We start from the raw sequence: 25,116 nt of genomic DNA, 5'->3' as shown, positions 1-25,116 counted from the left end.
TCCCCCTGCCACAGCCTGAGGGGGAGGGATAGCTCAGTGGTTTGAGCAGTGGCCTGTTAAACCCAGGGTTGTGAGTGCAATTCAAGAAGGGGCCTGTCATAAACAGATGGTTAAGGGTGAATGTCTCTTCTGCCTGTAAAGGGTTAAGAAGCTCAGTGAACCTGGCTGACACCTGACCAGAGGACCAAGGGGGGGGGAGGGGACAAGATAATTTCAAATCTTGGTGGAGGGAAGTCTTTGTTTGTTTTGTTCGTTGTTCGCTCTTGGGGCTAAGAGGGACCAGACGTACACCCAGGTTTTCTCCAATCTTTCTGAATTAGTCTCTCATGTTTCAAAATAGTAAGTACTAGCCAGGAAAGGTGGATTAGTCTTATGTTTGTTTTCTTAACTTGTAAATGTGTATTTTGCTGCAAGGATTTTTACCTCTGTTTGCTGTGACGTTGAATCTCAGGCTGGGGGAGGGGGGTAGTCCCTCTAGTCTATGAATACCCTGTAAACATTTACCATCCTGATTTTACAGAGATAATTTTAACTTTTTCTTTCTTTAATTAAAAGCTTTCTTTTTAAGAACCTGATTGATTTTTCCATGTTTTGGAATCCAGGGCATTAAGTCTAAACTCACCAGGGATTGGTGAGGGGGGAAAAGGAAGGGAATGGTTAATTCCTCTTTGTTTTAAGATCCAAGGAGTTTGGATCCGTATAGCTTCCCAAGGCAACCCAGGGAGGGGAAAGTCTGGCAGGGGGAGGAAAGGAGGGGGGCATGGTTTATTTCTCCTTGTTTTAAGACCCAAGGGGTTTGGGTCTTGGGTTCCCCAGGGAAGGTTTTGGGGGAACAGGAAGTGTGCCAAACACTATATTTTGGCTGGTGGCAGCGTACCAAAATTAAGCTAGTAATTAAGCTTAAAAGTGACCATGCAGGTCCCCACTTTTTGGATGCTAAAGTTCAAAGTGGGGAAAAAACCTCGACGGCCACTTAGGGATCTGGGGCAAAATCAGTACTTAGTCCTGCTAGTGAAGGCAGAGGCCTGGACTCAATGACCCTTCAGGGTTCCTTCCAGTTCTATGAGGTAGGTATATCTCCATATATTTTATTATATATTAAAAGACATGGACCTTACTCCTGAACTTAAAGGTCTTCAGACTCGATAGGCATAAGAGCAGAATCTGATTTAATGGGCCAAATTTAGCCCAGGAGTATAATTAGTCCCAGAGTAAAGCTGATGCAATCCTGATGAATACTGATCAGAAGAGCTGGTAAAAAACATGGTATTGATTAGAATTCATGAGATTTGCAGAAATTTTGTCCTTTTTTTCTATATTTAAAATGTCAACAATACAAAAGTTAAAATTTCTGAATTTGAAATATTTCAAACAGAGCTGTAGTTGATTGAAAATTGGAGGGGGTGGATTTGGGGAAAATGTAGACAATTTTTTTTTTAATTTTAAGATTTTCAACATTTTGAAATATGATCCTTTTATGCTTGCTATACTGGGGATAAGGCATATAGTCAGCTTGGAATAAGGATCAGGAACAAGAGAAGCATAGGACATAAAGGAGGCATTGTGGTTAATTGAAGATACCTGGGGAGAAAGGACACGAAGACCTGAGAGACGTACAAAAGAAGACAGTTGTGTAAAATCTGGAAGGGGTTTCAAAAAAGAACTAGATAAATTCATGGACGATAGGCCCATCAATGGCTATTAGCCAGGATGGGCAGATATGGTGTCCCTAGCCTCTGTTTGCCAGAAGCTAGGAATGGGCGACAGGGAATGGATCACTTGATGATTACCTGTTCTGTTCATTCCCTCTGGGGCACTTGGCATTGGGCACTGTCGGAAGACAGGACACTGGGCTGGATGGACCTTTGGTCTGACCCAGTATGGCCATTCTTATGAGCAGGACTTCAGATGGAAGCAATGCCTGGGAGGTAGATCACCAAACATACTATTCTAGTTCAGGGTTGACGAACTTTTCCATAGTGTTTCCTCCATGTTACAATAGAATTTAAAAAACTGGGCTCTCTTCCCATTTAGCCATAAAGAAAGAGAGGACTGAACCCTGTTAATTCATATATTTGTAGATTTTAAGGGCCACAAGGGACCATTCTGATAATCTAGTTTAACCTCTTGCATAACACAGGCCATAGACATCCCAAGTTGAGACCCCATGGAATATTATTTAAGGGCTCACCCTGCTCTTATTAAGCCCTTCCCAAGACCTATAAAAGCCATAAAATGTTGGGGCAGTGAGACTACTAGTGTTTCTTGTTTTTTTTACGATGTAGCAAGTTAACAGTACTTTTGATTATTTATTACTTGTCTTTGTATTTCCTATTTTTCTTGTGTATACACTTCAAACCACACAGCTGGAAGTGGTGGGAGGAGATGGACTGGAACTGAATGCTTGCTTAGAGTTGCATTCCATCATTTAAGAGATCACATAGCTCATTTCCTCTCTGGGGTTGTATCCTCGCAGACCACGTATATTGCCTAGGGAAGAAAATAACTTTCTTGAAAAATGTTGTTTTTTAACACAAACAAGACAAAAAAAATTTTTTGACACCAAACAAAGATCTCGAGTTTCATCCTCTTGCCACAAGCTGGAAAATAAAGCTCTGTGCTTAATGATAAGTTAGCTGAAGGGTTTGTTGGTTTGATTAGATCTAATAAAGATAAGCAGTGTGAGAATAACAGCATTACTTGGCATTCATATAGCACTAATCTACCTAGACATAAAACCTATCTTCACAACTCTCCTTATTAAACTCTTGTATTATGGCAGTGACCAATCAGGATCCATTGTGCTTGGTACTGAGTGAGAGACAATCCTGCTTTGAAGTGCTTGTAGTCTAAATAAGTCTAAGACAAAGAGTGGGAGAAGGGAAGCATTATGATCCCCATTTTACAGATGGAGATGTGGAGCCCAGAGAGGTTGCATGACTTGGCCATGGTCACTCAGGAAAGCTGTGGCAGAACCAGGAAGTGAATCCTGATCTTTTCAGTCTCAGTGCTTTAACCACAAGACCTTAGGAGACGGGAAGTCAATAGCAACAGTGTGCTTGTGGGTATGAAATATACCGCCTTTTCCCCATGGACAGTCCATTCCTTTAGCCATATACTCTCACGTGTATAGAAATTAAACAGGTTTGCAAATACACCATAGAGCAAATTGTTTCGCATATCATAAGAAATGCAGAATATCCATATGGGATGTTTTGACATTGTCAGAACTTTCCCTTTCTTTAATGAAATGTGAGTGAAATTGACCTGATTTCATGAAGCATTCTGATGGAAGTGCATATTCCTGTGGAAAATGGTTCCCTCAAAGTTTCTCCAACCAGCTCTATTAGTCACTTCTTAACTGTGGTTTTTAGGTATATGAATCTCAAGGCATTGAATGGGAACCACATCTGAAGTGTCAAAGCTGGGATTAGAACTCAACAGTTCTTCGCTGTCAGGAGTATTTTCTCAATGCCCATATCCTAGTCAGTTTACTCTTCAAATCACATCTTGCATAGTAACTGTTGCAAAATAATTAGTTGACCCATGGGTAAATTACAGTACCAAAGTTTCTTTCGTTTGTGTGCCTATATAATGCCATTACAGAATCATAGAATATTAGAGTTGGAAGAGACCACAGGAGGTATCTAGTCCAACCCCCTGCTCAAAGCAGGGTCAACACCAACTAAATCATCTTGGCCAGGGCTTTGTCAAGCTAGGCCTTAAAAACCTCTAAGGATGGAGCTTCCACCACCTCCCTAGGTAACCCATTCCAGTGCTTCACCACCCTGCTAGTGAAATAGTGTTTCCTAAGATCCAGCCTAGACCTCCCTCTCTCCAACTTGAGACCATTGCTTTTCGTTCTGTCATTATGACTCTCTACTTAGCGAATACTCACCAGATAATGAAGGCAAAACAAATTCATTTGGCTCAAGAAGTCCCTTATATTTTAAATGTAAATTTCTATCTCAGCACAGTATTGCTTAATGCCAATGTATTATTTTGGAAATTTCCTGCCTCCCGTGCAAACCAACTTTAGTACAAATAATAATAAAGTAATTTAGTCCGCACTGATGTTTTGCTACTTTCCCAACAGTGCTTCTGCACAAGCTGAGCAGAATATGCTCTCTACAAAAACAATTCCTGAACAGCAGGGCAGATCCTCCACTGCTGTAAACTGGTGTAGCGCCATTGACTTCAGTGCATCTGTGCTACTCACAATAAGGGATCAGAGTTTACATGAGCAATTAGAGCAGCAGGCAAGCTGTCCTTGCACATGGAAAGAAACAGCACGTTTTGTACAAACAGGAACGGATTACATGCTCTGAGGGAGCTGAATTTCCAGAGAGTAATTCCATTAAGGCTGGAATTCAACCCTGTGAGAATGGAATCAGCACAACGCCTATGCAATATTTCAATTCCACTTGAACAGATTTTATGGACTTAAATGGTGTGTTATGTCAGTCCCAGCTACATCCTAAAAGATAGCTCTTTATTTCATCTTTGACAATGTTTAAGCAATAATGGGGATCTCACCATTGACTTCATTAGGCTTTGGATCAGGCCTGCATTACTAACATGTTTGAGTGAAAAGGTGGGTGAGATAATATCTTTTATTAGACCAATTTCTGTTGGTGAGGGATAGACAAGCTTTTGAACCTAAGCTCAAAAGCTTGTCTCTCTCACCAATAGGATTTGGTCCAGTAACAGAAAATTACCTCACCCACCTTGTCTCTCTAATATCCTGTGAGCAACACAGCTAGAATAACACTGCATACATATGAAAAAGGGTTTGCAGAAAGTTTTCATTTTCTGAAAAATGGCCTCTTTTCAAAAATGAAACTATCTGCAAAGAAACTGTCAACACAAGAGAGAATTTCTGTTTTGCATAAATATTTTTTTTTAACGGAAAGGCTTATGGCTACAGACTCAAACCTAGGACTCAATTTGGGAACCTTCCAAGCAAACCTAGAAAGTCATTTTATGATTTTGCATTGAAATTATGTGAGGAAACATCATAGCTTCTCATGATGGTGAGACATGACTGAGTTTTCCTTTGCGTCCAGTCCACACAGGTGTCTGCCTTTGAGTGGATGGATTTGAATGAACCTGAAATTAAAAGAAAATGTTTCTATGGCTATATAGTAAACACCACTGAAAATGTCACAAACCCTAGTTCGAGGATTTATAACCTATGTACTGTAACTATATATTGCTAGAGTGCCATTACTGTAGTATCTGGGCACCATATTTTGGTTAAGAGACCACTATTGATCTTACTCTGTGCTCCCAAACTATTAGGTTGAGTCATTTTGCTCCACTTTGTTACCTACATTGTATTTCCCCCAACTTATTACAGTGTAATTCCCAGTTAAGAGCAATTTTTGATTTTTTGGATGCATAATACATATTCCTTTATATGACAGAATGGCTTTGCTGCATTGTTTTCGTGTACTACTTCACATCACATTGTTGAAACAAACAGTAATCCTATGTAATGGTCTGGAAATTAGAAAGAGAAAGAAATGTTTCACTGAATTATCTGCATAATTCAGCACTTGACACTTGATAAATTACCTTTACTTTCAATACATTGGAGCTCATTATGGCAGATGGAAGTTAAAAGCAAATGACAGTTCTTGAAAAAAACCAAGGAAAGATGAAGTTCGCTGAGTGCCTGAACCATTGCTAAGTAACTCAGTGAATCTTTTTAATTTAGTTCACGTATATTTTATGACAGTTCAGTTATACTATGTGGAGCCTATAATGAAGCAAAACCAGGCACATATACATTTTAAATACAAGGAATCTATTATTAATTATATGTAATTTATTTCTTTTGTACATCAGCCCTGGACACTATGGGTAGAATTTTTAAAAATCCCTGGGTGACGTAGGCACTTAGAAGCCCATGTCCCATTGACTTTCACTGAATCCAAACAGGACTTTGGTGCTTCTTGAAAATTTAACCTAGGGCAACAGACACTTTAGTAATTCTTAGTGACTGATACTTGCACTAGCAAATAGCGGGTTAATTCAATGTACTGTATTTGCCCTTCGACTTTAAAATACCAACAGCACACAAAAATGATCAACCTGCTCTCACCATTGGACAACACACTCTCTCCATCTCAGTGATGCAGTTCAGGACCTATGGGATGACCTGGTTTTGCAGTTCTAGCACTCTGCATATTGTACTTATTGCTTGTTATACAGGCGAGTGACCTGGAACAAAACACTCCAGAAACTCTGATGTTTACTAATACAGCAGAAAACCACTCCCATGCCCCCTCCGAAGCTCCACTAATGGCTTCCCATATGAGGTGTCAGTCCTAATATTCTGACCTCTTATCTAAAACATACAGGTTTAACTCTGAAGGGATTATCCAGTTCTATAGGCTTTAAATTGGCTGCAGGGCAGCTGAGTTATTCTAGTCATATAGCGAGGATCATTGTAGCATTGTTCCCTGATGGATTCAAGGGAACTACATACAGGTAATCAAAGATGTAACTGGAAAACAAAATTAAACTAAACTAATAGTCTTCCCATGAGAAATCAGTTTGTATTTCTAAACGTCTGGATGCATTTCTGTCTGGAGCATAACATCAAGAGGCAGCTCCTTTGCTGGTATATATCAGCACTGACTCCGCTGGAGTGCTGCTGTTTTACCCCAGCTGCACATCTGGCCCCACGTCTCAAGGACACGTGTGTATAATCAGCATGTTTGGCTGTGAGACTTTTGTTCATCTCAAGGATACGGTAATGCTCACACAAATGGCCAATTTGAGGTTGCATAAAATTGTCTTGGTTTCATTTCCTAGGGCTAAACAAATGGCCCCTTTTAAAAATGAAGTGGAAAATAAATATATTGAAGGAACGACAGTGCAATTTGTTCAAAAATCAAATGCAAAGCCAGGGTCAGATCCTGTGGTGCTTTGCTGACCCATTGAAGTCAGTGGGAGCTAAGAGTGCTCAGCATTTATTTAGGTGCCTGTTGCTCTTCTTAGGTAAGTCTGTCCCTCTTTCCACTCCCTTGTAACTCAAATGCAACAGGGACCCTTAACAGAGGCTCATCCCCTTTTTCCTGCCAGCCAAAGACCTACCGCATTCAGTTGCTGTGAGCACATTTTCATGCAGAAGTGCCTTTTTGTAGGTGCAATCCTGATCTACATATTCAAGAATCCAGTTATGGAATTTTGTAGGCTCACTGGGCGTGGGTGGATTTTGACAGAACCAACCCCAGTTCCATACAGGTTTGGAAACGTAACCTTTGAAATCCAAGCCTGCAAGTTGTCTACGTTTTAGTTAGGTTTCACAGGCTGAACTGTGTATGCAGCCTCGACAACAAGTACCAGGATGTGTATTTTCATAATAGCACTTGACCTTTTATTTTGCCCTAGCGGCTCCATCATCATTGTTTTTATAAAGGTGGCTGATTGTATTGAACTCATTGCAGAGTCAATAAGATGCTTTTGTGACAAGTCAAAAGAGATGAATCTATGAGTAGGATGAGCTAAAAATGGCATCACTATGCTCTCAGCTTCTGCTGAAAATTTCCAAGTAATTTCCCAAGGTGGCCATCCTGCTGCCTAATTCTATCTTCCCTTTCCAGGAGACCCTTCTGCAGATTGCTCTCAAGTAGCACTAAAATATTAGCGAGTTTTTAGTGCATGCGATTTAAGACAAATAAATCATAGGAACTTAGAAATTGCTATGCCTAGACATACTAGTGCACTTTCTAGTTCAGTATCTTGTCTCTGGCAGCGGCCAATGCCAGTGAAAAGAGCAACAAGTCCTGAAGTGGGCAATTATAGAAAACCTATCCACAAGAGAAGTTTCTAATTCCCTCAGTTAGCATGTAGTGTAGCAGGTATAAAGATCTGGATCTGAAATTTCCAAGAGTTTAGGGTGGTTAAGATCTGGGGAGCTTGGTTCAAGTCATCATGGCTAAAATTCTGGTCCCATTTTGCAAGTTTTACCATTGACGTTCATGGTGCCAGGATTTGCCATATTGATGAAGAATTATTTGCTATAATCATCATGTATTATTTGCAATATAGTAGCATCTACTGGTCTCTGCAATGGACCAGCACTCCATTGTGCTAGGTGCTGTACAAACACATAACAAAAGTATGGTCCTTGCCCCAAGACTTTGCAATCTAAGTACTCTTGAAAAAGCAGGGAATTTCAGGTTTCGGTTAATGCTTTTTATTTTTTTAAATGAAATCAAGCTCTCCTGTTTTTAGTGTGACTCAAGGTATTTAGTGTTTTCCTTAAAGACATTGTTCCTAGAATCCTGTGACAATGTGAGGATCTCAGCTTTCAAACAAAAAATAAGGACGTTTCTCACCCTCATGATTGTGGAGAAAAGCTTGAAAATGTGACCGAATGCACCTTAAAGGCTCATATACCAGAAGACAAATAAAAAGTACCCACCATTGATTATTTTTTAAAAAGATCTCATGATTTTTAGGCCAATGTCATGAGTTTTATATGCTTGGGGTTGGGAATACTGCAATCAACAACATACTGCATGAAACCAGATTTAGTGACTCAGAACTCCCAAACTCGGTATGTCTTCATGACTCTTTCCAGCCTACTTCCTGTTAGACATCTGCAGTGTCCACAAATCACACTATGATAGAGCAGAGAGAGTTTTCAGATGGACTGGTGTCCAAACTTTTCCAAAATTCAGAGGTTCTCAGATTCAGCGGTTTGATTTCTCCCATTCTAGACACAGGCCAGGTGTGAAGTAGAGTAAAACTTCCCTGAAATTATCAAATCTGGGGTTTTGGTTTCTGCCTTGACTAGTATAAACTGAATTACATTATATCCAAGCTTGCAGTAGTACAAAAAGGGTTTACAACTAACTTGAAATTTCCCTGTAGCTATTCTGAAAACAAACTGAACCAGTCTCTGAGATTCATATGAGTGTAAATCAACACCTTTGTACTCCCTCACTGCAAGACTGTCAGATGCAAAATGGACTTGAGGTCTGTTTCAGCAGGACAGTTCCTACAAGTAATAGTATCTTAAAATGCTTCAGGAATTCTTCCCAATAATTCTGTGGTGAAAAGTGAATTATCTGTGTAGTATCACTACGGTCTTCTGCCCGCGGAAGATGGGCTAGAACAAAGAACTTTGCTTGACACTAAAAATCATGGACTGAGTAGAGACACTGTATTTTTGACTTATTACAACAATCTATAACTCACTAACAACCTCCCCCAACCTGCCTTTTTTGTCTCCCTTTCTTTCCCCCTATGACTGAAGGGGTGTTAGTGGGTCACCTCACCTTAAATGATCCCTTGAAATACGTGTTAACTACTTATGCTAACCAATCTGTTCCACCTTGTATTTAGCTGTGACATTTTTGAGTAGGTTTCCCAGACCTAAGGAAGAGCTCTATGTAAGTTCAAAAGCTTGTCTCATTGACAGAAGCTGGTCCAATAAAACATATTACCTCACCAACTTTGTCTGTAGAACATAGTTTCTCAGCCTGAGGTCACAACCCCCAGCAGGCTGCAGATGGTCATTAAATGTGTCTCCCTTTCTTTGTGGATAGATTGGTGAGCGGGGGAGTTGGAACACTTTGAAACTCTTGTCTGTTCTACCATGGGATTCACCATCTGGAAAAGACTGGGAACCACTGGGCTACAAGATCTCAAGTCTTTTATCGTCTATGATTCATAACACTTTCTATTGCTTAGCAGTGAATGGTTTCTGAGCTCCCTCTCGTGGAAGATATATTCTTTGCAGTTTAAGCTTGTGAATTTCTTCCCTTCTGGCTTTTCTTGCTGCTTTTCCAGACATTTCTTGGAATACTATTCCACTGGTCCTTTACTTGTAACTTCTTTTTGGGCTTTTTTATTCACCACATCAAGCCCATTCCTGGACCTCTTACTCCAGACCACCTCTCACTGAATAAGTAGAAGGTTTGGACGCTATATGTGCGTGTAGATATAATCTTAAGGAACAAAATACACTTAGAATAGGGGATGCAGAAAAGTCAAAATGCAGCAGAGCTGTTGCATGAGGTGTAGGCAGCTCCAGAGCCGGTGATTTTTAGATCGCCAGTGTGTACTGAAACTGAGATTTGATCTGGCAGCCCCTGCATAGCTGAATGTACTATGATGACAGGAATTGGAGAAAGAGGACCAGGTTTCCGGAGGGGGGTGTATTGGTCAGGAATCCATGTAGCCAACTCTCATGATTTTATTGTGAGTCTCACAATATTTGGTGTTTTTCATAAGGCCCTAGCTCCGGCACTCACAAGACTATATGAGTATTTCATCTTTCATTTAAAAAAGATTCTAGCCTTCATGAATGCCCAGAAAAACTGACATTTGACCCAAATGCACTTTGGGACTCATTAACCAGAAGTCAAAATAAAAAGAAACCAATTAAAAATACATGAATTTTAAGCCTCTTCATTTTGGACAGGGGGCTGGAGTCATGATTTTTGAATGCATGGAGTTGGCAACACTGGGAAGCAGAGGCTCAGGAATGCAAATCCTGGGGCTTGCACTGGGAGAGAAGCTGTGGAATCTCAGTACATAACACGCTGGCTTCTCGGCATATTTAGGAAAACCCTGTTTCTTAGCAGCTCTGCCCTGCTGCATCAGTTCTTGGTAACGAAACAGCCAATGGGAGCATCCACAACTATGCAGAACCATTGGCCAAAATCCCCTGTCGAGGATGTGGTACAGGCATGTAAATTATTTTCACAGGGCTCAGTTTACCCATCAGAGTCAGGGGTGCAGAAAGGTTCCAGTGCAGCAGAGCTGCTACACATGGCGTGGGCAGCTCCACCAGAGGCACATAGGAATCTTGAAACCCCCATGTATGGAGTTTGCTGGGGCACAAAGGCTCAAGCAGTAGTGGGGGAAGGGCTGTGCTTCTGTTCATTCAGGTTTCACACAATAATACCACATGCTTGAGTTTTTTGTGGGGAGTCACACACTCTGCCCTTACTGCTCCACCTGAAATTTCTCACTACTCCCACAGAATCCTATGTGTTTCTAATTATCAGTAAAATAACTTTAGAAGTATCTATTGCTTAATCAGGGGCCACACGGTTTCCACAAGGTTGTTACCTTTAAGGAAGCTTACAAAGGTCCTGAACCTGAAATCCTTGCTGTGGCTTGCCTTGAGACATCAGCGTAGAGGGCTGGGTCAGAGCCAAGATTAGAACTTGGGAATTCCTGGCTCCGTGTCTAGCATTCACATCCTACCTCTCTCTATTACAGGAATGGCAACCATTGTTCATTAAGGGCCTGATTCTCCACCACCTTGCATCTTCTGGAGTCATTTGTACAAACCCACAGAACAATGGAGCCATAACTGGGGTTCCTAGGCACTACCACAATACACATAATAATGTATTGCTGTTTAAAAAGAATAATAATCATTCTGATGTGGTAGCTGCAAGCAGCTGGCCTGTTTTCCCCAGACTGCTGGGGACACTCTGCCACTCAAGTCTCTTTCAGGGCACAAGTTTGTATTTCAGACATTAGCCCTAGGCAAAACATCAAAGCAAAAACAGTTCCTCTGCCCACTCAGGGCTACAGCTATCAAAGGCTTTCCCACCCAGGGGCTCCAGAAGGACTGCAAAAAGGTGGTGGGGGGAGCAACCCAAACATTTAGAAAACCTACTGAGCAAGGCTGTGTCTGTTACTTTAAGCAAAGCCATAATAAAAATATTATTGCTAATTCTATAGGCCATATCTGCCAATTGCTCACGACAGGAGTCACAAAAAAAAAACCCACACAACAACTCAACACAATCTCAAAGAGAAATAAATAATAAGCAGTGGTTAAACAGGTAACTTCTTTGAGAACTATATTCAAACCATTTATGACTATTGCCATTACTGAGCAGCAATTAAAAAGAAAGCGAAGGAAAGGTCGGTTGTCACAATGCAATCAATTTAAATGCTTTTACTGGGCTGTTTGCTTTTTAATTATTGCTACATAGTTTAAAACTTAAGGGCAAATACTAAAACATATGAATGATTTCAGTCATATCCCATGAAAATAATTGTTGGTCACTGCACAAAGCTACAGTATTAGGTACAACTACAATGTTAAATAACTTCCAATTATTTATTTTACGTCTCCTTGAAACAAAATCCATATAAGAAAACATTCCAAAAGACATCCATATCTGATTACAATATCAATATAGGCAATATAGGGTGCTTGGCATCAGGATTTGCAGAGTCATTTACCATGCTTATTAGCAGTAAGAGTATTATTAAAAGCAACTTACAGTAAGCTGAAAATCTGGGATTTTCCTTTTTTCATCAATGTAGTCTTCAGTCTTTTCAGAAGGTGGGAATACCTTCCATAACTTCAACAACTTGTATTTGTGGAAATAATGGGAACTACATACAATTAACAAACAGTTCACATTTTGTCGTCTTCAGTGCCCTATGTCAGGAAGCAGTCCTAATTAAATCCATTCGTCAAAAAAGACTCTCCTGGCACGAACAAAGAATATCAGGTTTGGAAAGGACCTCAGGATTTCATTTAGTCCAACCCCCTGCTCAAAACAGGACCAATCCCCAGACAGATTTTTGCCCCAGATCCCTAAATGTCCCCCTCAAGAATTGAACTCAGAATCCTCGGTTTAGCAGGCCAACGATCAAACCACTAAGCTATCCCTCCCTCTATGATAGTAACAAATTACCTGCCAAACTCTAGAAGATCCAAAATATCTGTGATGTCCTTGTATATGTGAAGAAACCTGAGACGGTTCTTCCTTTGTTGCGACATCATAAATTGGAGGTACATTTTTATTCTTCAGAGTGCAGAAGAGCTTTGTTCGGTGGTTGAATTGGACATAGGAATTGTCAAATAGATGTAACTGGGTTTGTCAGCTTCAGAAAGGAGTGGGCATGCTCCCTCAGCAGCTCCAAGTATTTCCACAAAGGTTGCTAATTTCATCACTTTGTTTATGCTGGTAATCTTTTGCTCCTACATTTTCAGCAAATACTTCTGAATCATCAAATAAAAGTGTAGGCCGTCAAAAATCAAAGTTACCAGCATGTAAATTACAGATTTCATTTGGAATTTCAAAGAGATCACCATTGGCATCTCAAATTACAAGTGTCTTGGTTTGTTGAAGTAATTTCTGAGTTTCCTGATTAAGCCTCCAATACAGCTCACCTATTACAATGCCAAGCTGTTGAAATCATTGTTTATGAAAATATTCTTTAGGAGTTTTAAACACCTATGGTGCACTTCCATCATCAGCATATCTTGGTAGTTGTTGACTCTATTTTGGCAGTACATCCAAAGCGCCTGTATAAATTTCAGCAAAGCATGTTTCTGAACGGAAAACTATTTAAGTGTTCACAAAGGGCGGCAGGGAAAAGTCAGGGCAGGCTCAATAGTCACACTCTGTCTGCAATATGTCAGCTACTTCCTGACAATTGAAAATACACTAAAGCAAATGTTCAAGTCCAAGGAATGTACCAAATTTTTCCATGACAGAAATCAGTCTTGGGGGGGCTTTTTTTCACTGCTTTGGTTTCTCTGCCTTGCGTGAGACCAGCGCCCAGTGTGTGGAGGATTGCTTGATAATTTTTGTGTGGTAGTTGTCGAGCTGGTGTTTTCGTTGCCTGCTGCATCACACACAAGGGTTTTAATGAGTTAGAGCTGTCCGATGGGAATGATGCTTTCATAGTTCAAATACAGTTAGCCTTTTAGCAGAGGTTATGTCGTGGACTTCATGAACTGCTTGTAATGCTTCTAATCAGACACCTTTTTGCTGAATCTTTCAATATAAAGTAAGGCTATGATTTAAGCAGTGAATTAACGAAGCATTGGGGTTTTCTTTCTCAATCTGGGTTGCCACACCAGAAGTCTTTCCTTGTATTACTGTACATTTTTGAGGTGTAACCCCATTTGTAACAATACATCTTCAACTGTATTCAATGGAGATATTGCATCTGCCTTTATGCAACCATACAGTACTGCAAGTTCAATTGTCATAAAAAAAGTGTAAGCAAACATGAGTTGTTCATGACCACTTACATCCCTGCTTTTATCAGTAACAAAAGTATTTCTGACTGCTTGACTTTGTCTGTAAGTTTTCTGAAAATACCTGATGGTGCAGTTCTTGAATTTATTCATTGACATTATCAGGTCAGGCATAGTAATATTCCTTTTTCAACCACTGCTTAATTTCTTTGTCAAGTCTGTCTGTTTGTTGAAACAAGCTCAAACAACTTCTGAAAATTGCTTTCATTATCCACATGGCCCCTTATTGTTACAGATTCACAGAGTCCAAGGCTAAAAGGGACCATTGTGATAATCTATTCTGATCTCCTGTATAACATAGGCCACAGAACTTCCTCAAAACAGTATCAGAGATTGGTCTCCAGACAGCCCATCATCATAAGACACTGGATGCACTTGAGCAGCTCCAAAAAACCCAGTAGGATTTGTAGCTTGCTTGACTGCTTGATTGTGTTGTAGCTGAATATCTACACTAACTTGGCTGGTGTAAGCATGTACTTTATAAACACATTCCCTGTGCTAATTTGATTTTTCACGTACACCTAGTTTTTCAGGACAATCCTTCCAATTATTCATGCCAATCAAAGCAAATGTGTCATGTCTGCATATACAAAAGCTAAGTTTCTTAACTCTGGCAAATCAACCCTGTGCAGCAGGCTCTCTTTCTTGTTTTATGGTGCACAAGCTCCGATCTATCTTTATACCAGTCGAAATAGAAAAATCTTGCTCTTGCATTGTTGCGAGATCCAGATATGCAAAGGGTTCCTAGTTTTGAAATAGGGACTCTTATGTTGTCAGGGTGTAATGGGGCAACGTGGCAGATCACAAAAGTTAGGGATTACTGTTTTGTCGATGAATGAAGTTGAAGGCGAGTATTTCCCATATTTCATCTGAATATGAGCACCATCATTCCTTTCAGTAAGTATTATCAGCAACAGCAAGGATGGGACTTACTGGGTTTCAGAGCAGGGACTCCTTTGGCATCTACTTCCCTCTTCACTGTGTTCTATACTTGAACGTTCAGTCAGCCTGAGGTGTAGCAAGAGACTTGGAAAAGGTCCTGAGATTAATTTGCTCTTGATAGTGTTTTCCTCTACACTCACTTCACTTTAATTTTTCTGTTACTAGTCAAATTGTTTTACGACCAACATGCAAATATGAGTGATGAATCGTGTGAGAACAAGCAGAAGTTCGAAAAAATGCCAGGAGAAAAGTTAAATATAAACTCTAGCTCTAAGCCAGCCATCAAAGGGACCCAATATGGTAGGGGAGAGAACCTCCTGAGAGAATAAAAGGGATGATGGGAAGGAAGGTCACTTCTTCTCTACTTACTGGATGTGGAGTCACTCTCTTTTCAACAGAAAAACCAGACTTTTAACTTCCCCATCCAAAGAGGGAAACTTACAAGTTATCCCTGTGTGTGTTCTGTTCAGTAATATCCCAGCCAGTACTCAGAATCACATGCCTTCCTTTGCCTAGGGCTCAGCCTTTGGATCCTGCGTGAAGGCACAGAGCCATTTTACTGACTCACCACAGCAGCCAGATCAGATGGGGTTTCAACTCTATTTCAGGGATACAAAAGAAGAAAGAGGGTCTCTTTGAGGAATGGTGCTAGAAGGTGAGACAGGAAGGAACTCTGGCTATGGTTTGCATACTGCTCTGGTGTACAAAACAAAAGCTCACTCTCTTCCTGAGTTTTGCTATTAGGAGGGCGGGTAAGGGGAGAGGCACTGAAATGCCCTGGGAACTGCATCCATTCACACCTCCATCCAGAGCTAGAAAGTAAGTTCCTGGTCCCCTGAGAATGGTGATAAACAACCTCCCACATGCTGAGCTGCCAAGTAAAAGAGACCCTTACTAGTGTGCTGGTTCCCTGTTTCTCAGCCCTAACCCCCTACCTGCCTGACTCTCCTTCCCCTCCCTTTAATCCCTCCTAGCTGTAGCAGTTTGAACTCCCTGGTCCATGAACATCTAACCCCCTCTCCCCAGGAGTTTCAGCCCTCAAGGGAGCCCCCCATGAGCCTCTGCCTCCCTCGCTCCGCTCTTTACATTATCCTCCCCCTGCTGGCAAGCCCTCACCCTTAGGGGACAGTTCTGTTTTGCTCTCCTGACGATCCTCACTACAAGAAGGAGCCTCCACAGTTTTAGCAGGCACAGATGAGGGCCCGGCTTGCGCTACGATACAGAGCTGGACCCGCCGCTCAGGATGTGGTGTGCTTCCAGTCCTGAAGGGTTCAGATCTTTAAAAAATGGGAGGGCAGAATAGCCCTTTGGCCTCCCATCTCTAGCACCTGTGTTTCCCCCAATACCCTTTCAATCCCTCTTCAAAGCTGAAGGCTGGAGCCCATCTCCCTCCCACAGTCCCTCTCCGCTGAACTACTTGCTGGCTTTTATAATCACTTGCTCCCTTCCCAGCTGGATCTGGTTATTGACCAGGGCTGGCTAGCAGCAGACCATCCTGTTACAGTAGCATTTTAAAGCCCCTTTTGCATTCACTTTGCACAGGTGATTGTGACTGTACAAGGTGCCAGGCAATGGAGAATCAGATGTCAAGTATAGACAGTATTGCCTGCTGTATTCTAGATCTCAAACCTTACTAAAATGCCTGCAATGAGACCTGATCCCCCATAATCCCTTTGTGTTTCAATGACAAATGTCTCATTAAGCATCATGCACACTGATCTAAAAATAAAGATCATTCATATTTGAAAGCGGCACGTATTGGTTTTTTCTGAACAAAGTGTCATATGTTTAGCTGTCCTGGGGTTTTATTAATGAGCAATATTTCATTAAAAGCTAACTGAAACCTCCAGGCAGCTATTACTTAGAAATAGAGATGCCAAATGTGAAATCAGAAAGCAGGTGAGCAGAAAGCATAACAACTGTAATTATTTCATTGGGAAGTGGAAAGAAATGGGGTGGGAAGGACACATATTATGTCCCTTACAGACATCTAAATACAAAGCACTTAACTCACGAACCTTGCTGAATATTTTCATCCATTGTGTTGTAATTTACTGACCCTGCCTGTAATTTCCTTGTTTTAAGATTGTATTCCAAAAAGTCATCTTGGCCCAATTCTTCTCTTGACATTATGGCTCCCATGACGCAAAGGGGTCATGAACCTGAGGCCTTCTGCCACAGGAAAGTTCCCCCAGCCTACAGGGAATGATTCCCTGGCTAGTGCCGGGACCATGTAGAAGTTCTGCAGTCCCTGGGGTAGAGTGCACGGCTGGAGGAAAGAGGACATGAATGAATGTTGCTGTGGTCCAGCTGTCCCCAGATGCCCGTTAACTCCTTGGAGCTCTCTGGTGCTAGTTGTAAAGTTGTAATTTTAAGCAGCCTTGAGATTTCTCTCCTTATTCCAGGGACTGCATAAGTCACTCACTAGCCTCAGAATACGAAAAATGCAAAGTTGCTTGAAGCCACATTTAAAACAAAACTGGCACTAAACTATTTTTATACTAGAGCTTGCCTTTATTTAGCACCTTCCATCCAAGGATCTTAGAAAACTTTAGAAATGTTAACAAATGTATTTTCACAGCAACTCTGTCGTAGGTAAGGTTTCCCCCACTTCAACTGCAGGTAAACTCAGCCACCAAGACCCAGATCCTCCCAGGTATTTAGGCATTTAACACCAATAGAAATTAATGGGAAGTATGCACCTTTGAGTGTCTAGGACCAGGAGATTATATCGTAACTTGCCCAGTGTCACACATTGAGGCTGATCTGGGAACAAAGATCTGCTGACTCCCAGTCCTGAACTTTAATTACTAGACCAGTAGTTTTCAACCTTTTTTTATTTGCAACCCCCTAAAAATTTTTTAAAGGAGGTGTGGACCCCTTTGTAATTATTAGACATAGTCGGCAGACCCCCAAGGCCTGCAGACCACAGGTTGAACACCACTGCACTAGACTATACGTAAGCCACCAAGAACAGCAATCAGAACATTTAGTCAACGTGAAACCAGTTCTAATCAAAATCTCAGGAGGGTGACTTCATCTTTTATACTCCAGTAGTGCCTGCCAGCCCCACTGGAAATCAGAACCCCATTGTCTCAGGCGCTATGCAACAGTAAAAGGTAGTCCCTGCCCTAAAAAACTTATGGTTTAAATAGACATGATGGGCAAAAGGTAAGAAGGGAAACTAAGACCCAGATCCTAAAAAGGTATTTAATTTTTTTCCCCTTCCCCCTATGGGTTTAGGTGCCTAAATACCTTTGAGAATCTGGGCCTAAATGCCTTCCCCAAGCTCACACAGATGGTGAGTGGCAGACGTGAGTACAGAACCCAGGTGTCTGGAGTCCCAGTCTGAAAACCGTGGCCACAACGGGAATTTTAATTTCTATCTTCCTCCAGAAGGTAGTATTAATTACTGTATATTACAGTAGAGTCCCCTAGACACTTCCTTTTACCTAGACTCCCCCATCAGACACAGACATCTTACTGAAGAGGTAATTGAAGAAAAAAATATTGTTTGTGTTGTGATATTGGGTCAACATGATGGGAAAGCGAGTTCACAGCTAAGAAAGGAGGGATCTAATTTGGAGACGAAGCAGGGAATTAAATGAAAAAAAGCTTGAGAAACTGGTTAGATGTGAAATCTAAAACCCTACAAAGCCAATTGGGCAAGAAAAATGACTGTGACATGTTGGAATTTGATTTTGTGACATTCTTGTTTGGTGCTGAAAATGAAAGATGAAAGAAGCCTGTGTGGTAATGTGAAGGGAAGTCAGAAATGTACTGAGAACTAAGCTAAGATCTCTCCATTTCATTATTGCGATTTTATAATCTTTCATTATCAGCTGTAATTGGTGCCAGGCCATCAGCTGTTATTGAAATGACTGAAACTAATTAGGCACAAGGTTTTTATGCGAACGAGTCTGTTAGCCTGAAAATTTACAATGACTGTTCTTCTGAAATGATGAACATGAGTATCATAGTGATACTTCTAAAACTGACAGCAAAAGCATGACAGCAAAATGTCATGGAGGATTTTGGCTGTTCACCCTTTCCTTCTGAGATTTTCTGATCTGAGAGCCAGTTCTTGGATTGTAAGGTCACCTGCAGTGATCTCTGTGAATCAAATGCCCTGATTGTAACACCCTGGAAGTCTAGTTCTAGATAGGGTGACCAGATGTCCTGATTTTATAGGGACAGTCCTGATTTTCGGGCATTTTTCTTATATGGGTACATATTACCCCCGACCCTCTGTCCCGATTTTTCATACTTGCTGTCTGGTCACCCTAGATCTATAGCTGAATTTTGCAGCTTCCACTCATCTCTAGTTATTTTTAACTTTTTCTATGGTAGGTAAAATCCCTCATGGAAATAATGTATTGGGTCTGACTCTTGATCTCATTCATATCTGTTCTACATGTATATAACTCCAGTGACCTTAGGGAAATTATTTCTAATTTATACATGTGTATAACAGAGCAAGATCAAGCCCACAAAAATTGAAGGCCTGATTCTCTGAGGTGCTGAGCAACCCCATTTCCCATGGAATTTATATACAGCTGAGGGAAAATCAGAGCTAAGATCAATGTTTGTAGACATAGCTTCTTATTTAGGGCCCAGCACTACAAATTACCAAGCATTTTGATCTCCTGCCGAAATCAACAGGAATGGAGGTGTAAGCTGCCTGGCAGGTGGTACTCAGTCCCACACAGGATTGGACCCTACTATACATGGCTTGAAACCTTATTAGCATATAATCTGCCTCTACACATTTTCACCAATTAACATCTCCAGGAAATGAAGAGGTCAAAATTAGGCCATGACTCTGTTCTCAGAAGCATTGGGTGGATGAGAGGGTAGTGATGGACAAAGCAATTTAAGGAAATAAAAATTCAATTTCCCAGCCCTGGTCAAGGCTTCCCTTATTTGAACCTGACTGGAACCTTCTGGGTGGTTGCAGAATATCAGGTTTCCATTTTCTCTCTGTGTCCGCATTATTTCCCATTGTTCTGCAGACAGCTTCAGTTTTTTATTTCATCTGGGCATGGAAGAGCCAAAACACTATTCAGAAAGTCAGATGTTAAGTTTCTGTAGCCTGGCTGAAAGTAGGAAGTACTGAAAATTGGATGAGAAAGTCTGCTCTCTAGAAGTTTTCTGCCCAGTTTTACAGATGCAAGTGTCTTGGATAGTCCAAATTGGCTTTTGATAAGAATCTATAGACTTTTAGGTACATAGTTAAATTGAGCTTGAATTCCAGACATCTATACAGTATTGATCTACTGCGATCCAAGAGCTAAAACAATTCTACTACAGTTGGACTAGAGAGAGTGTAGCACTTTGCCTGGCGCAATCATTGTCTGAAATCCTAGCTTCAGACCTAACACATAAGTTTTGTGTCTCTCTCTCAAGAGAGCCAGCATCTTCCTACTCTTCTGTCACGTACAACTGCTCTCAGCTATCATTATACTTGCACAAGTGTCACGGCTATCAGCTCATTTGATGGTAATGAATTTGCAGTCACATATCTCCTCAATGGGTTCATCTCCTGGAAATTCATCTTTCTAATTTCTCCTGTTCCGAAGCACCACAGAGTTATGAGGAGTTTAAGTGTCCATCAATTAATGTCAAAATACAATGAAATACCTACGAAGCTGCATTTGACATCCACTAGAATGCCAAATGAATTCGCTAATGATCAGTCCCTCTGCCATGAGAGTCCCAGGAACTCATGATGATGGGACATTTAGGCTCAATTCATAACATATGTATGGGACCATTCAGTGGGGTTTTGCACTCTGTGGAGTGAGAAAAGAAATAGTGATATTTGGGTCATGAGACTAAAAACTTAACTCTCTTCTCTGCCTTTGCAAAATTAAAAGCCCAACTCCCATTGACTTTTAATGTGAGGTGGGAGCCTGACTGCTCTTTATGCCTTTTTAGAAAGCTCCCTGCAAAGCAGCACCAGGCTTATGAGGATTCCCAAAGATGTGCTGGGCTTGATTCTCCAATGGCCTGGTGGTTAACCCAGTGGTCAGGGATTCCTTCTATGTTCGGCCACAGGCAGATCATGGATGAGTGACTTAGGCCCAGATCCTCAAAAGGCATTTAATCACCTAACTCCCATTGATTTCTATCTTTGTTTGCTTCCATTCCCATCTGTGAAACGGGGATGATAATATTTCTTTTGTCTATATAGTTGCAAGGGAGCAAGCGGGAGTGAGGGAGCTGCCTGCAGGATACCTGAAGTCTGGAGCAGGCTTGCTAAATGAACCAGCCAGCAACACCTGGTGCAGGGAAGGAACCTCAAGCAGCCGGTTCCTTGGAAGAGACCTGGCCCTAGGCTTGGTCTGTTTCAATGATTCTATAGAAAATGTCGCTGGCTTCTCATGTGACTAGAAGAATAATGATCCTTCATGTAATTTAACGCTGTTGCTGCACATATGTACAGTCATACTTCATACTGTTTATTTCTTCTGGCTAAACGGTGTAGCTTAATATATTACGGTGTGTATTGTAAATGGGATGCTATAAAATAGAGAAGACAGGCAATTGATTCAACACTGCGGACAGACTCAGAGCTTGTACATTTCTTGACTTTTGGTCAATATAATATACGCTGCCTTAAAGTTGCATTAGCATAGCCTGTTCATAGATTCATAGATTCTAGGGTCAGAAGGGACCAATGTGATCATCTAGTCCGACCCCCTGCACAAGGCAGGCCACAGAACCCTACCCATCCACTTCTATAACAAACCCCTAACCTATGCCTGAGAGAATAGCCTGTTTGCATTGATATAGCAACACTAGAGCAAAGCCCTACACTGTGTTGCAGAATATTGAAGATAGGACTTGTGCCAAACCCCTGCCATGCCCATTGAACTCATTGGGACCGATTCTCCACTCCAGTGCACTGGCATGAAACCAATATAACTCCACTGAAGTTGGGTCCATTTAACTTCAGTGGGAGTCCTGGTCACTAACCACCTATGAAAATCAGACTTTTGAGGTCTCCTCTGAAAGACTCACAGGAAATGTCAGCTCAACTCATCGGCCTCAGAAGCACAAAGGGATGTGAACTAGTGGTTCCAGGGAACTGGGGAATGTTAGACCTCATTCTGGGGATCTGCGGTGTGAGACCACTCAACTAATCACAAAAGAATTTGCAAAATTCACATGCAGTCTTTAGACATCTCATTTCAGTTAGTTGCTGTCTACGCCACCAATGGCTCTAATCTCATTGCCTTCAGACACAGTTTCAGTTAGCACAGCCTTGATTCATCTAAAGCAAAATTTCAACTACCCAGCACCTGCCACAGGCAGACCATCTCTATGGGCTTCCAGCTTTGGTTCTTACAGCTAACAAAGCTTGTCAACAGGAAATTCAGCTGGGGTGTGAGATCTTTTAACCGAGATCAGCAGGAGCTTTGACCACAATGCTGTGTGGAATGGGAAATGTCACTTGAATTTCATATTAAAGCTAAGAAGGATGCAAAGCTTTTTCATTTTCCCTCAAATCCTGATTCTCCAGAGACAACAATGCAGACCCCTCTGGGAAGCTACTTTTAGGATTTTCAAAGTTAATTAAGCCATTAACAGGCATAGTAATGGGAGGACATTTGCTTAACCGTGTGCTTTCAAGTCTGCTAAGTCTGGAGGTGAAATCCTGGCCTCGTACACACCAGTGGGAGTTTTGCAACTGACTTCAGAGGGGGCCAGGATTTCACCCTCAGTGTTTCGATAGTTTTGGATGAAAATCTGGACCCATATTCTGGTTTATTTCTGACATTAATATCGCTGCACCCATTCACAAGCCAAGCCCTATGTACTGAAGTCTATGGAAGAGCTCTCATTGATTTCAGTGGGCATTGGAACAAACCTGTTTGTTAGAGCTTTACTTATAATCTCTTTTTCCCCTCTCATATTATATTGGGGCCTGAATGTCGATAGGGAAGATAATTTGCCTTGAAGCACCATGGCCAGTGATGGCATATATGAATAAACAAATAATAATAGAGACAACAATGCAGACAACCAGTATGGAGGGTCTCTCTCTCTCTCTCTCACACACATGCAAAACACTTGTCTTTTGGCTAGCACCAACTCCCTTGAACCGAACTTTTCTGAAGACTTATCTCTCAAATGTCCATTTGCTCAGCTGCCTCTGCATTTCCCTGGCAGGGAGAAAAAGAGAACACTCCAGGAAGTTCACTATGGACTTTTCTATGCCAATCTAATTACCCTGGAAAGCATTCAGGTACAGTGGTAGTGGCGGGCAAAACCCTTAAGTAAGTAGATACATACAAGAGGGGCTGTTTGTGTGGTATATACAGACTGACTTGAAGCGCCGCGTTTCAGGAGAAAGCTTGTTTCCAGTAACTGTTCTACCCGAGTTTGCTGACTGAGAGGATGGGATAATTCGAAGCTTCAGCTAAGCATAGAACCAGCCAAACCAAATCAAAACTCTAAGTGTCAGCTGGTGTAAATCAGCGTAGCTTGACTGACCTCAACATTTTGTGCCACTCTGCAGAGGTACACATGGAAACAATGACAGAGACAGTGGGCTGGCTCCAACAGGCCATGTGTTGTTAATATCTAAACCACAACCAGACGGTGGAGAAAGAATGCCACAGGATGTGTTTGATCTGAAGCTGAATACCTGATTTCAAAGAAGCAGATATGAGCCCTATGTACAGATGACTGGAGTCACTAATAAAACTATATGAACACAAATGGGCTGGAATACAAAGGCCTAGGGGCACCGGAATGGGGGCGTTGGAGGCCATGCCCCCGCCCACTTTTGAAAGTGGGAGGGCTATGCTCTACCACTTTTTACCAGCCATAAGGATGAGCAAGGGGGAGAGGCCTGGAAGGAAGGGCGGCGCCAAGGTGGGGGCTCAAGAGAAAGGGGCAGTGTTGGACAGAGGCTTGGGGGAAGGAGCAGCCCGGGGGAGGGGCCATGGTTTGGGCAACAGTGGCCCCCACACTGTTAGGAAGCTTCCGCTGCCCCTACTAAAGCCTGGTTATTGATGATCCTTAAACCAGGCAGGTACAGAATAAATAGATTAGAAACATTTTGGGTCTCCAGATATCTGTGGTAATCTCTTTAACCAGGGACCATTCTTTCACAGGGAATTCTAAGACTCTAAGGGTACGTCTACACTGCAGAGGGGAACAGCCCGCCCAACGTGGGCAGACAGACTCGGGCTAGCTCCGTGCGAGCTAGCACACTAACAGTGCGGATGTTCAGGCACCGGGGTGGCTTGGGCTAGTCACCTGAGTCCAAGCCTGCGCAGACTCTTGGGGCTGAGCTTGGGTGCCAGTGTTGCAATGTGAAAGAGCTCTTGGAGCTGCAGGATCTCATAGGGAACAAAGCAGGGAATTAACCCCCAATAAGAAAATGTTGTGATTAATGATCCAGAGGGAATATTACATAGGTGTAATGAGTCGATCAAAAGATATGTCTCTAAGAATGGGTAAATAATGGTCATTTTGGCTTCTGTGAGAGGAAGCAAGGCTGAAGGCTGATGCTTTATATTTAATTAAAGAGTAAATGGCAGATGAAAACCTTGAGGAAATATCAGGTCAAATGCACTAGTGGCATAAAGTGGGCACAAATCTTTGCCTCTGATGCTCACTTCTGCTGCTAGTAATCTGTCCCATTGTGTTGAGATGTAATGTTGCTGTTGTATCACCTATTTATCACCACTAATATGCTACTAAGAAATAAAGCTCTCAGGTTTACTAGAGTTTATTTCCTTCTCTATTGATTATCTACCACATGGAAACATACAATTTGTTGCTGCATAGAACCGCTTATTACAGATTCATAAATTCCAGTGCCAGAAGGGACCATTGTGATCATCTAGAATGTGGTCAGTTGTATGAAACTTAAAGGTGGATAAGCAGTGATTGGACTAGATGACCTCCTGAGGTCTCTTCCAACCCTAATATTCTATGATTCTGTGATTGGCTGACCTAATTGTTCGGTTAGCAAGAGACAGATTCTGATCTCAGTTGTACCAAGGCAAAGCCACTGAGATCAATGGAGTTAAAGCACTCCAGATTTACACCTGTAGAACTGAGATTGGAACCAGGCCTCAAGTTCTGTGTTTATTTCTCAATTGCCTACA

At 41.7% G+C, this 25,116-nt stretch overlaps 1 long non-coding RNA gene across 1 annotated transcript in view; it reads left to right on the top strand.

The window, feature by feature from the left end:
- Window positions 1-22,996, top strand: part of LOC127045023 (uncharacterized) — a 32,471-nt gene extending 9,475 nt beyond the window's left edge. Inside the window, exon 3 of the long non-coding RNA XR_007772590.1 lies at window positions 21,183-22,996. This is a non-coding gene — a long non-coding RNA (uncharacterized LOC127045023). The remainder of the gene's footprint in view (window positions 1-21,182) is intronic.
- Window positions 22,997-25,116: the final 2,120 nt, after the last annotated feature.

Source organism: Gopherus flavomarginatus, chromosome 2 (assembly GCF_025201925.1).
Source record: "Gopherus flavomarginatus isolate rGopFla2 chromosome 2, rGopFla2.mat.asm, whole genome shotgun sequence".
Taxonomy (NCBI): domain Eukaryota; kingdom Metazoa; phylum Chordata; order Testudines; family Testudinidae; genus Gopherus; species Gopherus flavomarginatus.
The sequence above is the reverse complement of the archived record's forward strand: the minus strand, read 5'-3'. Positions and strand labels throughout refer to the sequence as shown.